The sequence below is a fragment of the Bubalus kerabau genome, chromosome 8 (genome assembly GCF_029407905.1).
Source record: "Bubalus kerabau isolate K-KA32 ecotype Philippines breed swamp buffalo chromosome 8, PCC_UOA_SB_1v2, whole genome shotgun sequence".
In the NCBI taxonomy this organism is placed as follows: domain Eukaryota; kingdom Metazoa; phylum Chordata; class Mammalia; order Artiodactyla; family Bovidae; genus Bubalus; species Bubalus kerabau.
In genome coordinates, this window is record NC_073631.1 from 84,454,482 (window position 1) to 84,470,590 (window position 16,109).

The 16,109-nt window shown below is 36.9% G+C and overlaps 1 protein-coding gene across 2 annotated transcripts in view; it reads right to left on the reverse strand.

The window, feature by feature from the left end:
* Window positions 1-16,109, reverse strand: part of RALA (RAS like proto-oncogene A) — a 61,708-nt gene that overhangs the window by 38,290 nt on the left and 7,309 nt on the right. Inside the window, exon 2 of one of the 2 annotated variants that reach the window (XM_055590759.1) lies at window positions 7,832-7,933. The exons of the other annotated variant lie outside the window; for it this stretch is intronic. The gene's annotated coding sequence lies outside the window, so the exon portion shown is untranslated. The remainder of the gene's footprint in view (window positions 1-7,831; window positions 7,934-16,109) is intronic. 2 annotated transcript variants of the gene reach the window in all.

Here is a 16,109-nt window from a genome sequence, read left to right on the forward strand (position 1 = left end):
CTCACTGTATCAAATTCTGCTACTTTCCTCTCCCTAAGCCTGCTTTTACCCAAGCTTTTGTTAAGATCATCAATGATCTTCAAATCACCAAGTGAAAAGGTCAAAGTGTTACTCAGTCATGTCTTGACTCTGTGACCACATGGACTATAGCCCACCAGGCTTCTCCTGTCCACGAATTGTTCAGGCAAGAACACTAGAGTGGATACCATTCCCTTCTCCAGGGGTTCTTCCCAACCCAGGGACTGAACCCAGGTATCCCACATTGCAGGCAGATTCTTCACTGTCTGAGACACCAGGGAAGCCCAAACCCAGCCAGAAATTCTCAGTCTTCAACACACGTTGCTTAGCAGCAGCCAACGAGATAATCACTCTCTTTCTTAAAATACTTTTTTTCTTTGCCTTACAAGATACCTTAATCACATTGTTTTTTTTCCCCCTTGAATCTCTTTGGCTATTGCTCTTCCATTACCATCATTTTAAATTCTGGTGTTATCTTAGGGTTCATTTTGGATCCCTTTTGGCTAGCTATAGTCTTTCCTTTCATGCTCTCACTCAGAGTACTTTTTTACATGGAAAGACACACAAATTTATATCTTCAGATTTCATTTCTCCCCTGAACACCTGGCTCATATTCAACTACCAATTCAACATCTTCAACTGGTTGTCTTAACAGGTAGTCCAAACTCAACTGCCCGAACTCCAAACTGTCCAGACTCTGCTGCTGCTGCTGCTAAGTCACTTCAGTCGTGTCTGACTCTGTGTGACCCCACAGACATCAGCCCACGAGGCTCCCCCGTCCCTGGGATTCTCCTATCTAATTTACTTACCCCAAACTGCCTCTCTTAGTTTTCTCTTTATCAGTAAATGGCAATTCATTCTTTGAGTTTCTCAGACCAAAACTACTGGAATCATTTTTGACTCCTCTTTCATAGGCCATACCTGATCTGCTGGCAAATTTAAAGGCTCCATCCTGAGAATATATCCACTCCTCAGAAGACCTCCCATGATACTCAGAATAAAATTCTTACTATGGTTCTAACTTTTCTTGCCATTCCTTCTACTAGAAGATAAACATACGGCCCACTTCCTCATATCCTTCAGGATTCTGGTCTGTAGAATGTAAGATCCATGAGCGCAGGGAGTTTTTGTTTATTGTTGCATCTCCATTACCTCAGCAGTACCTGACACATACTAAGTCCTTAAGAAATATTTGTTGAATGAGTTAACTGTGAAGAGACTCCCTCCCTACCAAAAAAAATCCCCCAAACCAAAACCCAGATCACTTACAAAGTTGATGGAAAACTTATTAGCAAAATAAATTGTGTATATTAACTTTGTCCTCAATTTACATTCTCACAGTGTTTGTAAAACATAACCAGAGCCCCTGATAACTTATAGCAAAAAGGATGGAATATGAGTCAACACACTGAGATTTTGCCACACACTAGCCTGCAAAGACTAGTTTTTCTGACACTTACCTAACTTCTGATGACCATGGTTTTCAGATCTGTAAAATGAAGACTAACCCAGGAGCCTTAGACTCCTTTAAAATCTACAAACTTCCAAAAGTTGACATATAACTTCAGGGTTGTGTGATGACAGATGCTTCCAAACCCACAGGGAGCAGACCACAGCTTCTATAAAGGTGTATTGATAGGGAAGTACAATTCTGACTTCCTGGAAAAAATGACATGCTATGTAGAAGAAGTATCATACCAGCTGATATAACCTGGTGACACAGAAGTGAAACAAGTTTCACTTTTACAAGATGAAAAGAGCAGTGGGGATGTATGGTGGTGATGGTTGTACAACAATGAGAATATACTTAATACTTACTTAAGGGCTTAAAATGTCCAAGGTGTTAGGTTAGATATGGAAAAAACTGTCTTCTGGTTTCCAACAATAACAATGGCAAGTTGGTAGAAATTTTCATTTTTACAAATTTCAAATTGTAAATGAGTCCCTAAAGTTATGTAAGATGTGCGAGGTCACACAGCTAATAAATGGCTGTGCAAGAATTCAAATATAGGCCTATGAAACCCCAAATCTACACTATTTCCAATGTACTATATACCATAAGATTAAGTTCAAGGACACAGTATATCTGAGATAGTTGCACACACTGATGGAATTCTGATTAGACACACAATTAGTTGGATTCTACCTCTAGTATATTTACAAAAATCATTTTTATAGCTGAGTTATAGGTTATTATGAAGATATTTCCAAAATTCATGGGTAAGTCCCATAAGAGCAGAGGCTATGCAGATTTAGTACCAAAAACAACCTGCTTATAAGCTAATAGGAATATACTCAGTTATATTTCTGAATATAAACTAATAGCTTATATTAGTTTAAATAATAGAACCTTAAATAAGTTCCTGCTTATTTTTAAAGGAAAAGATGCTAAAATTTGTGGATGAATGCTTACAATATTCTAACATTTTATGATATTTATCAAAATGATTCTATAAGGTACGCATCAAACAGATGAATAAAAAACAAGACAAGACTGTACAAGGGATTATGCATCTTCAATATTAATTAATGGAGAACTGAAGAGAGTCCATCTGATGCTTCCAACTGCTACTGCTTATAATGACATGGATATTCAGAGAACTCAAGCTGAAAATGATTAAAATAGCCTGTTCTTTCTCCTCTGTTCCTCATTTCAGTGAATGACATCATCACCCACTTGGGCTCAAGAATAACTAACTTCATGGCTATTAGGATGCTGCTACTACAAACAAAACAAAACAAACACAAAACAGAAAATAACAAGTGCTGGTGAGGATGTGGAAAGGCTGGAACCCTTCTGCACTCTTATTGGGAACACAAAATGGTACAGCTACTGTGGAAAACCGTATGGTGGTTCCTCAAAAAGTTAAAAACAGAATTACCATATGATACAGCAATTCTACTTCTTAAGTATATATACCCAAAAGAATTGAAACCTCCATAAGAAAAGAGAAGAAAGAAAGAAAAACAAGGTAGGGTCTCAAAAAGATATCTGTACACTCATTCACACAGCATTCGTCATAACAGCTAAAGTATGGAAGAAACTCAAGTTCAATGGATGAAGAGATAAGCAAAATGTGGTATAAACATACAATGGAATAATACTCAACATGAAAAGCAAAGAAATTCTGCAGTCTGCTACAACATGGATGAATCTTGGGACACTGGGCTAAGTGAAATGAGCTAATCACAAAAAAGACAAATAGTGTATGATGACATTTAGCATAGTCAAAATCATAGACAAAAGGTAGAATAGTGGCTACCATGGGCTATAGGGAGGGAAGACTGGAGAGTTATTGTTTAATGAATACAGAGTTTTCAGTTTTACAATGAAAAGAGTTATGGGGATAAATGGTGGTGATGGCTGTAGAACAATGTGACTGTATTAATACCATGAAACTGTACACTTAAAAATAGTTAAGATGCTAAATGTTATGTTACTGTATTTTACTACAAAAAAGGTAGAAACAAAAAAATAATTACACAGAATTTAAAAATTAAAAAACAAGTACATTACTAGTTATTGCTCCATAATAAATTAATCTAAAACTTAGTGGCTTAAAATAACAAACACCTATTATCTTAGAGTTTGAGCAGCTTAGGTAGGTGGTGTTTGTAGTTCAGGGAGTCTCATGAGGTTGCAGTCAGGATGCTGGCAGACTGCAGTCATCCGAAGGCTTAAACAGAGCTGGACATGCTGCTTCCAAGACGGCTCACTCACATGGCTGTTGGCGAGAGACCTCAGAGTTCCTCACCATCTGGGCCTCTTCACTGGGCTGCTTGAATGTCCTCATAACATAATAGCTGGCTTCCTTCAGGTAAGTGATCCAAGACAGCAAGGCTGAAGCTGAAATGTCTTTTTTTTCCCTTTTTCTTTTTTTTTAGTTTTATTTATTCATTTTTTTACTTTACAATATTGTATTCGTTTTGCCATATATTGACATGAATCTGCCATGGTGAAATGTCTTTTATGATCTAGTCTTGGAAGTCATACAATATCATTCAGTCAATCTTACTCCCTTATTCAATGTTAAAGAGAATCACTTACAAAAGGGTATGTATGAATACCAAGAGGCAAAAATCTCTGGTGGGCATATTTAGATGGTCTTTACAGTTTCTTAGCAGTGTTTTATAGTTTTCTGTATAAAGTTTTTTGTAATTTAGAGGATAGCAACAACAAAAAACTATACAGAAAACTATAAAACACTGCTAAGAAAATGTAAAGACCATCTAAATACTGCTCTAAGTCATGTTTATGGACTGGAACTCAAATTATTGCAAAAGTATCAATCCTCCCCAAATTTATCTACAGACTCAACTCGATCTCAATAAAAATCCTGCCAGGATTTTTCTTTTTGGTGGAAACCAACAAACTGATTTTAAAATTTGTATGGAAACAGAAACATCAAGAATATCCAAAACAGCATCAAAGTATGTAGAAGGTTGTCAAACTAGACTGTCCTGCCAATAAATCTATTTTACTTTTAATGATATATACATTTAAGATGTCAAAATAATCTCAAATTTATAGAAAATTGCAAGTATAACCCAAAACGACTTTTTCCCTGTGCTATTTGATAGTAAGTTGCTCACTCTGTATCACTTGAACACCTCTGCATTTATTTCCAACAAATGAGGACAAGCATCTACAAATCATAATGCAGCCACCATCACTGGGAAATCAGCATGAACACATTTCTACCAGAGACTCCTCAGACCTTATCCAAGATTCTGCACTGGATTAGAATCATGCACTGCATTTAACAGTCATATCTCTTTGGTCACCTTCAGTTTAGAAGAATTCCTAATATTTTCTCTGACTTCCATGAAGTTGGGAATTTTAAAGATTACTGACCAATTTTTTCACAGAATGTCCCTTAAGTGAATTATATGATGATCAGATTCAGGTTATGCATCTCTGGCAGGAAGAACAAAAAAGTGATGCTGTTTTTTTTCTGCCTTCATTTCTTTTTAATAGGTTTCATTTTTTTAGAACAGTTCAGGTTCACAGCAAAATGCTTCTTTGTATATAAACATGTACTGGGACACAGTAGTTCCAAATTATTTATGTATTATCTAGGGCTGCCTTCTATTTACAGTGGCTAAGGTGTGTACTATAACGGACCATTTGGCCTGCAAAGCCTACAACATTTAACACTTGGCCCCTTATGAAAATATTGCTGACTCTTATTATATTGACTAAGAAGACTTATTAGAAAGCTATAAAGACAGTGTGGTATTAGTGAATGGATACAGGAAGAATTGATAAGCTTGTACCCTTATAAATGTAATATGCCCACTTTACATCTCACCTGAATACCAATTTGAAAATTCCTAACCTGTTTAAATCTACAGTTTCACTGGATTTTGAATACACTGATTAAACACACACACACACACACACACACACACACACACACACACACAAAGGGAAGACATTCTGATGAGTTTGTAAGAACTGACTGACATCAGGGGAAAAGAAAATGAGCAAGACAAACTTCATTAAAAATCTGTCATTAACTGCTGGATGAAACTGAAAACTGAGGCCCATTACCAAGGAAACCCATCCAACAACACAGTTCTCCCATTCTAATCTATATACTTTATAAAGCATTGATTTCAACTATGACAGCCATTACAACAAATACAAAACAAACTCAACCCTAAAACCAGGCCTTTGAATCACGAAGTGTTAATAACCTCCACTAGAAAGAAGACCCCATGTGTGTAGGGGTTCTTGTATATATTATGGTCTGGCATCATCTGGAAGAGAGCTGAGACAATTTATTTCTTACATAATTTTTCCAGCTTTATTGAAATATAATTGACAGTAGAATTATATACAAAGTATACAATATGATCATTTAATACACTGATTACTTTTATGAATGAACCAAGTCTTTTAAAAGCTGTAATGAAGTATTCAATTATACTGCTCTCACTAAACAATATTTTAGTGCAAAGTATTTTTTTTAACTACAAAGAATAAAACATTTTCATTTAAAAGTTAATAAAATCTGTTATTTTTTAATTTGTATTTACAGTTTATGGCACACATCATATAACTGCACAGTAGCACATGTACATGATTTGAAAGTAAATATACACATGAGAGTTTCCAGAACTCTGTACCGATGGAGGTACATGATCAAAAAGAGATTACTCCTCTGTAGGAGAGGTACTCAAAGCATAACTAGTTCAAGAATAGGAAAGAACCAATTTTAGAGTATACATTTAGAAACTCAAAGAGGAACTTGACAGTAATTTTATGTTTGTTCAACTTAATTTTTAAAATGGGCTTGTTTTCTGTCTTCTTAAATTTTCATTTTTCTAGTATTTTATTTTTTACTATATTTTACAAAAGTATCAGTCTGCTGTATACAGAAAACTTAAAAAATAGACCTTTATCAGAGATCATTTCAGAAGCGCTGCTGCAGAGAACACTCAAAAGGCAAACTTGATCATGATGCTTCCTAAATTTTTCCAATGGCTCCCCAGAGGCCTGAAATGAGGGGCTTTAAGATCTGCCTGCAACTCTCCCAGTCCTCTCTCCCCTGGGCCCTTTCTGGAATACCCCTCAGGAATACACCACATTCCCTCTAAAGTGCACAGCATGCATTTTATTCCCTAGTTCTGAACACTCAATGTCCAACTCAATGTGATTCATCTCCTTTATCAAAGTCCTGTTCATCCTCCTGTGGTCACTTCTGGGGAGTGCTCCCTGTCGCTTCAGTGGAGGTTAAGTGCCTTCCCTCATGTGTGTCTAGCACAGTGCCTGGCACACAACAGTGCTTTTCACTCAATAAATATTTTATTAAACAAAACTTAGGTTCAATATTCAATATACCTGTCTCCCCCAAAATGTTCTATACTTCTATTCAAAACTTTACACTGTAGTGAGAATAAATGGATGTCTATGAGCTTAAATATTAAAAAAAAAAAAACAACTATAATTTCTAAAGAAAAAAACCTCTCAATTACTGTCTTTCTTCTCTTTTTCACTTCATTTATGAGACCGTTTTTGCCATCATGTCCCAGTTTTGGAATGAAGAAAACACACATTAGAAACAAATTTCATCTCAAAATTACTTTCATATGACTGCCTTAAAAGGGAATGTTTCTTTTTGAACCCATCTGCTCAATTGTGACACTGTGACACAGATTTCAAACAGAGGTTTATTGACTAATATAACAAAAATAACCTACAAAAAGGAAATTTGCTTCTATTTATCCTTGGCCCAACAAAAATAACCTACAAAAAGGAAATTTGCTTCTATTTATCCTTGGCCCAAGAGCTTTATTGTAATTGATAATACTTTATACTGACATTAAGTTGAAAACAAATTCTGACCCAAATGATGTTACAATTATAATCAAAAAAGCACTTCATCTTTTTAAGATTTAAGGAAACCTGGTCATATCATACTTCTTGATTTATCAATAAAGAAACAGCAAAAGGCAATCCATAAGCAGAAACAGTTTCCTACATTTTGCACAAATCTGTCAGATAATGACATACATTCTACACTGCACAACAACACTGGTCTTAAGAAGTTACTAAATTTCACTAAGAACACAGATAAGCTTACTATCTTACAGTTCTCTACGGCAGTAATGCTCTGATAAGGATTACTCCTGAGTTTTAAACAACCAAAAAAGGACCCTATAAATATTCTGGACTGTACATTTTAACTAGTCTTTTTTGATTGAAGAACACATTGTCAATATTTGTATCAAAGCTTTAAAGATGCAATAAAATTAGGCACAGTTTAAACTCATAAGAATAACAAAGAGTAGTTATTTCACTACTTACATTGAAAGGACAACCAAATGGACAGCTGGGATTTGGAGGAAAATGAGATGAAGGCTGAAACTAAAGTATTTCTGGAGTAATACAATCTTCTTCCTTTACTTCCTAATTTAAGAAAAAAGCAAGCAACTGTTAACTAGATAATCTTAAAAGTATTCACATATATTTTTATTTAAAACTTTAAATTATGTTTCACTTAGTCTAGTAACAGCATTCTCTAAATACTTAGTAACTGACAGCACAAGACGTGGACCAGTCAACTTGTGATAAACCTAAACACATCCACAATGGGAAAACCCTGGGAATTCAATCAAAGCTATAAACGGTAAAGTTCAGCTCCCCAAATCACCAAAGAGCGATATCTCCTGTTTATCAAGTATACTTAACACTCAATATACACACACCTGGTGCAGTGGTAAAGAACCTGTCTGCCAATGCAGGCGATGCGAGAGACATGGGTTTAGTCCCTGGGCTGGCAAGATCCCCTGGAGTAGGAAAAATGGCAACCCACTGCAGTATTCTTGCCTGGAAAATCCCATGGAGAGAGGAGCCTGGTGGGCTACAGTCCACAGGGTTGCAAAGAGTCGGACACACATATGTATATGCACATCAAAAAAAATAGTAATAACCATGAGAATTTCTCAACAAGCCAGTAATAAAAATAAGCAACTTAGGCATCAGAAGCAGTATTTAGATAGGATAATATTTTAATTTCTGAGTTGTATTTGACAAAAATTGAGTTCAGAATTTCATGTCAAACAAATTCTTCCACTTAACTGAACAGTTAAAAATTTTTTTCTTGATAACCCAGAATCATAATGATCAACTATTACCCTGTTCTCAGAGGTGACTATGAATTTAGGGCAGTTTTCCCTAGATTCAATAGCTCTAGAAGATGGAAATCTAAATTCTAATGTTACGCTATAGTCTTTCTGCCTCATCCTTACACAGTTGTCCCTCACTGATCACTAACTGCCTACGTGCCTTCAGAGCACCCCTCCATCCCCCAACACTGTCTGGAAGCAAATTACCAGGCCTATTGCATTAGATATAAAATAAGAGTAAGTAGGTTCTGAAAGACTTATTACTATTCTCTTGAGCACCGGACACATAATGCCTTTAGCGTTAGGAGCTTACCTTTCTATTTTGGATGTTCAAAGGTATCTCCACCCCCGACCCCACATGTTTTGAAACCTTACTTTCTAATTCTCAGTGGGGAGCATCTTCTACCTCATAGGGTTGTGTTTGGAAGATTAAATGGAAATAATGAATCTGAAGTGTTTGGGTGAGGGCCTGGCCATGGAAGGAAAACTACAAATTCCAGTCATTTCCTTCTCCCTCTCTAAGTACATTTCATATTTCAAGTTGTAAAGTTTGACCCCAGATAAGTGAATGTTGCTGTATTATTTTTAGAAGCGTGTGACCAAGATGGTTAGGGAACTAACTAAATACATGAAGGATGTGTCTGAACAGGCAGACGCTTGGGAAGCTGGCAAGGGAGTTGCATGGCTGCCATCTTCAATTATTTGAAGACAAGTACATGTGAAAATGACTATTCTTGATTCTGTCAACAGATGCACTGTTTAACAGGGGCTCAAAAACTTATTTGTGCGCTAAGTGCTTCTCCAGAGAAAACAGGAATAAAGAGAAGCCACAAGGTAATAGACTACAGTTCAAAACAAGGATGGATTTTTAAATTAAGACATCCAGAAATAACACATATTTCCACAATACCACTACAAGTGGTTAAGCAATGGCTAGTGGCCGAATTTTTGAGGAGATTTTTGTAAACAGTGGAAGAATGTATTAGCTGCCCTTTGAAGACCTGTTCTAACTCTGTAAGAGATGATACATTTTATACACAGTCCAAAATCAGAAGCTCTTGTTTCTGCATTTATTTTCACACTAAAAATAACTCCTAAAGAATACTGGAAAAGTATAGACGCAACACAAGAGCCACAGTATCCAAAATTATTTATTTGACTTCATGATAGTACTTACATATCAGTTGTATGACTACTCAAGAATTTAGATTAGAAATGCTCCGAGTGATGAAAAGTATTTTCTTTTTTGAGCAGGGAAATCACAACTGCATCAACAGCATCGTCACCATCACCATACACTCAATGTCATGAAAAGGAACTGGGAACAAGCCTTACTTTAGGGAAAAAAAACCGCTTTGAAGATGAATCATGTAACATATGGACACAGACAGAGCTTGAGAATCCAAGTAAATGAAAGAAGAGAGGAAGGCAACTAATTATAAAAATGCGTTTCAGCAATCTGTAGGAATGCAGGAACTCCAAGAGAGTTGGCTATAACCCCCACTCAGAGAGCTAAAGAAAACTACATAAAAAAACACGCAAGAGAAGTACAGAAAAATAAGCCACAATTATCAAGTTATCACTGTTAATGTAGGTCCTCCCCTCATTTCCATGCGAGAGATACCTGGAATGTTTTAGCTTAAACCAAATATCACCTGTGTTTGGTTAGGTAAGAAAAAGTGCTACTAGTAAAGGCTACTTTAATCAGCTAACTAATGTGATTTCCCCCTTAAACTTCAGATATTAATATCCTATTCATTACTTTTGGTTTCATTTCATAAAAGTGAGCAAAAAATGACCCTTTGCCCCTAAAGAGGCATTAAACACGGTTTGTCTGCCAGCACGCCCTCTTCTTGTGGGAACCATTCTCTCCTATTACAATTACAATGGGACTATATATACGGGCAGGACTACAAAGCAGGACAAGAGACACAGGCCGGCCAGAGTACTCTACTCCTTAAACGAGTGAGAGAGACAGGCTCTTTGATGAATCTGGAGATGAATGTGGCCACCACACAGTCTGCCAGTACAAAAAAAGAAAGAAGCAGAGCGGGGGAAGGAGACAAAGCCTGCACACTTCTGTTGTGCTTAAGGTAGCCTAAACCGGATTTCTGACTCTGACAACTGAAAGAATGCTAACGGTTTATAGGGTCTCTAATTGCTTCTTACAGCTTAGAAGAGTTTCTCACTGCTTAATGGCAGAATGAAGATAAAGGGGTCTACGCTGTCTTTGATTAGTCTTTAATTAATCTAGTACTTCAGTACTAGACATGTGGAAGGATTATAAACAGAAGATTTAGCTTTTATTCCAACTCTCCAAAAAGCCCCATGACAAATTAGAAAAATTAAGCAAGGCTTGTGGTTAACTTCATTACACTCTAGGAGAAAATCTTTGAAAATCACAGATCTTAAGGACCTGTATCCAGGACTCACAAAGAACTCTTAAGACACAAGGAGAAAAATAATCCAATTTTTAAAAACTGGGCAAAAGATTTCAGTAGACACTTCACTAAAGAAAACAGGTGGAAGACTAATAGTAAGCACATGCAAAGATACACTATCATTCACTAAAGAAATGCAAATTAAATTCTCAACAAGATACTTATTTATACCCAACAGAATGGCAATACATTTTTTAAAACATGATTAACAATTGTTCACGAAGATGCAGAGAAACAAGAATTCTCAAATATTGCTGGTGGGAATGCAAAATGATGTATTAAACATCAGGCTACCACACAACCTAGAGATTTCACTCTACATTACCAATGAGAAATGAAAACGTATGTCCATTAAAGACTTCTACATGAATGTTCATAGCAGGATTATTCACAATAACCAAAAAGGGTAAACAATCCAAATGTCCATCAACCAGTAAAAGGATAAGCAAAATGTAGTATATTCATAGAATGGGAATTAACTACAAAGGGGTATAAGAGATTTTATACTAAAGAGATGAAAATGTTTTAAAACTGGATATGGTGATGATTTATACAACTCAGTAAAGTTACTAAAAATCACTGTAAATCTAAAATGGGTGAATTTATGGTATGTAAACTATGTCTCAAAAGTTACTTAGAAAAAGTGAAAAGAGGCTAGAGAAGTCAAAATAAGCAAGCAGAAATTATGAACCTTGACTGGGTCCTGGTTCAGAAGGAGAAAAACAGCCATTTAAGATGATAGGAGACAATTAATGAAATCTGAACTTGGACTAGATATTAGATGATGTAATGAAATTATTGCTAATTTTCTTAAATATTACAACAGTAGTATGGTAATACAGGAGAATGTCGTCATCTTCAGAAGATGTAAACTCAAGTACACAGAGGTGAAATTTCATGTCTCCAACCTTCTTTCAAACAACTCAGAAAAATAAAACCATCTACACTTAAAAAGGTAAAGCAAATGTAGCAAAACAATAACTGGTGAAAATAAAGTGATTAGTAACTACTGGCTTTCAACATTGTACTCTTATTAACTTTTTTGTAAACTTTTCAAGGCAGCAAAGACCTACCGTATAGCCCAGGGAGCTACAGTCATTGTCCTGGGATAAACCATAATGGAAAGAATATAAAAAAAGAATGTGTCTGTGTGTATATATATATATGAATTATTTTACTGTACAGCAGAAATTAACACAACATTGTAAATCAACTACACTTCAATTAAAAAAAAAAATCTTTCAAAGCACAAAGTTGGGGGAAAAGATTACTCATTTTATATTCTCTCTTTAAACATGGTTTTTATTGAGGTAATATTGGCTTACAACATTATATAAATTTCATCTGTACAACATATGTTTCTACTTCTATATCCTACAATGTGCTCATCAAGAATTTACTTTTCATCTGTCACCATACAGCTTATCCCCTTTATCTATTTTGCCCTCACCCCTGCCCCTTCCCTTCTGATAACTAGTACTCTGTTTTCTGAATTTGCTTTAGTTTGGTTTCTTCACTTTTTTTTTCTTTTTATATTCTACAAGAGTAAAATGAAAAGGTGTTTATCTTTCTCTGACTTTAATGTTGTTACAGATGGCAAGATTTCATCTTTTTCATGGGTGAGTAGTATCCTGTGGTGTGTGTGTGTGTGACTGCATGTGTGTGTGTCTGTGTACACCATATCTTCTTTACCCATTCATCTGCTGATGGGCACTGAAGCTGTTTCTAAATCTTGACGATCATAAATAAGGCTGTGATGAACCTAGCAGTGCATACATGTTTTTGAATTCGTGTTTTCACATTCTTTGGATAAATACCCAGAAGTGGAACACCTAGATTATATGGTAGCTCTCTTCTAGACTTTTTGAGGACTGTCCATACTATTTTTGATAGTGGCTGCACCAAAAGACTGGAGAAGGCAATGGCACCCCACTCCAGTGCTCTTTTTTTTTTTTTGAAAATTTTATTTTATTTTTAAACTTTACAATATTGTATTAGTTTTGCCAAATATCGAAATGAATCCGCCACAGGTATACCTGTGTTCCCCATCCTGAACCCTCCTCCCTCCTCCCTCCCCATACCCTCCCTCTGGGTCGTCCCAGTGCACCAGCCCCAAGCATCCAGTATCGTGTATTGAACCTGGACTGGCGACTCGTTTCATACATGATATTTTACATGTTTCAATGCCATTCTCCCAAATCTCCCCACCCTCTCTCTCTCCCACAGAGTCCATAAGACTGATCTATACATCAGTGTCTCTTTTGCTGTCTCGTACACAGGGTTATTGTTACCATCTTTCTAAATTCCATATATATGTGTTAGTATACTGTATTGGTGTTTTTCTTTCTGGCTTACTTCACTCTGTATAATAGGTTCTAGTTTCATCCATCTCATTAGAACTGATTCAAATGTATTCTTTTTAATGGCTGAGTAATACTCCATTGTGTATATGTACCACAGCTTTCTTATCCATTCATCTGCTGATGGGCATCTAGGTTGCTTCCATGTCCTGGCTATTATAAACAGTGCTGCGATGAACATTGGGGTACACGTGTCTCTTTCCCTTCTGGTTTCCTCAGTGTGTATGCCCAGCAGTGGGATTGCTGGATCATAAGGTAATTCTATTTCCAGTTTTTTAAGGAATCTCCAGTACTCTTACCTGGAAAATCCCATGGACGGAGGAGCCTGGTAGGCTGCGGTCCATGAGGTTGCTAAGAGTCGGATACGACTGAGCGACTTCACTTTGACTTCTCACTTTCATGCACTGGAGAAGGAAATGGCAACCCACTCCCGTATTCTTGCCTGGAGAATCCCAGGGACAGAGGAGCCTAGTGGGCTGCCGTCTATAGGGTCGCACAGAGTTGGACCTGACTGAAGCGACTTAGCAGCAGCAGTAGCAGCACCAAAAGACACTTGTTCTTTGGAAGAAAAGCTATGACAAACCTAGAGAGCATATTAAAAAACAGAGAAATCTGTTGCCAACAAACCTTTGCTAACAAAGGTCCATATAGTCAAAGCTATGGTTTTTCCAGTAGTCAAGTATGGATGTAAGAGTTGGATCATAAAGAAGGCTGAGAGCCAAAGAACTGATGCTTTCGAGCTGTGGTGCTGGAAAAGACTCTTGAGGGTCCCTTGGACAGCAAGGAGGTCAAACCAGTCAATCCTAAAGGAAATCAACCTTGAATACTCATTGGAAAGACTGATACTACAGCTCCAATACTTTGGCCACCTCATACAAAGGGTCAACTCATTGGAAAAGACCTTGATGCTGGTGAAGATTGAAAGCAAGAAGGGGATGAAAGAGGATGAGATGGTTGGATGGCCTTACTGACTTGATGAACATGAAGTTTGGCAAACTCTGGGAGATGCTGAAGGACAGAGAAGCCTGGAGTGCTGCAGTCCACAGGTTGCAAAGAGTCAGACTCGACTTAGTGACTAAACAACAACCAACAATGTGTAAGGATCCCCTTTTTTCCCCGCATCCTTGCCAACACTTGTGGTTTCTTGCCTTTTTGATAAAAGTCATTCTAGCAGGTGTGATGGAGAAGGCAATGGCACCCCACTCCAGTACTCCTGCCTGGAGAATCCCATGGACGGAGGAGCCTGGTAGGCTGCAGTCCATGGGGTCGCGAAGAGTCGGACACGACTGAGTGACTTAACTTTCACGCATTGGAGAAGGCAATGGCAACCCACTCCAGTGTTCTTGCTTGGACAATCCCAGGGATGGCGGAGCCTGGTGGGCTGCCGTCTCTGGGGTTGCACAGAGTTGGACACGACTGAAGCGACTTAGCAGCAGGTGTGAGGTGATATCTCACTGCGTTTTGATCTGCATGTCCCTAGTAACTGGTGACACTGAACATCTTTTCATGGGGCACTCGCATTTTAAAATGCAAATGTAATAGGACTCACCGATATAGTTCACTGTGCATTTCAGAAAGAGGCAGAGATGAGGTATACTGTCATCTCTTTGGCTGATACAAAGATCAAATGAAATCACATACACAAAAGTGCTAAGTGTCAATTAAAAAAAATTTAGTCACTTACACTTTGTACCTTCCTAGAACAGAAACACAGAATTAAATCTAGCATCGTATTTGATCACTCCTGTCTACAACTGGAGTTCCTCAATTTTGTAGTCAACACTGTACAAACAATTCTACAAAGCACTGTCAGTGTTCAATATGAATAGTTCCCTTTCACCACTCTAATTTGGGTATTTTGTCTTTCTACTTACTATACCACAATCTGTTAACAGTGTACTTTTAAACAATTTAGAGTTTTAATGGCTTAAATTCAGACACAGTAATGTAAGACAGGAATCCTGTTATGAATCAAAAGGACTGTTCACCTGGGAAGTTCAAACAAAAAGCACTGAATTAAACACTTTAAAAGTAAATTTATTGGTATGTGAATTATACCACATAAAATTGACAAATTCATAATTAAAAAAAAAAACAAAACAGCCTCCCCATCCCCACCCCAATAAGCAAAGGACATAAAAAGACAGTTGACAGGATTAAAAAAAAAAAAACAAAACAATGACTAATGAATGTGCAAAAAGTTCAAACAGTCGTAACCAAATATATGTATATATTTAAATTTTAACAAAACATAAAAACAAGGGTGGGTTTAATGATCTGGGCCAAAGCAAAGGACAAGAAAAGATAGAGCAAATGGTCAAGTTTTATTTTATTCTGAGGGATCAAGAAAGCTCAGTAAATAAGAATAAATGAAGTAAGAGACATAGAGAATTATTTTAGTTGCAGTGTAGACACATGAAATAGGGAGAGCTTAGAGACTGACAGGGTAGTAGTAAAGTTACCACTAGTCCAAGCACTAAGAGACTAGGGCTGGTGTCCCAGAAACTTAGGATCTCAGAGGACAGGCTGTTTCTGTCACAGGGAAGTGTTTTAGGCAGAAAGATGAAGGAAGACAAAATGTCCTCAGACTAAAAAGATGGGGGCAGGGGAAATAAGGCAAAAACAGAGAACAGAAAAGATCAGCCAACTATAAGCC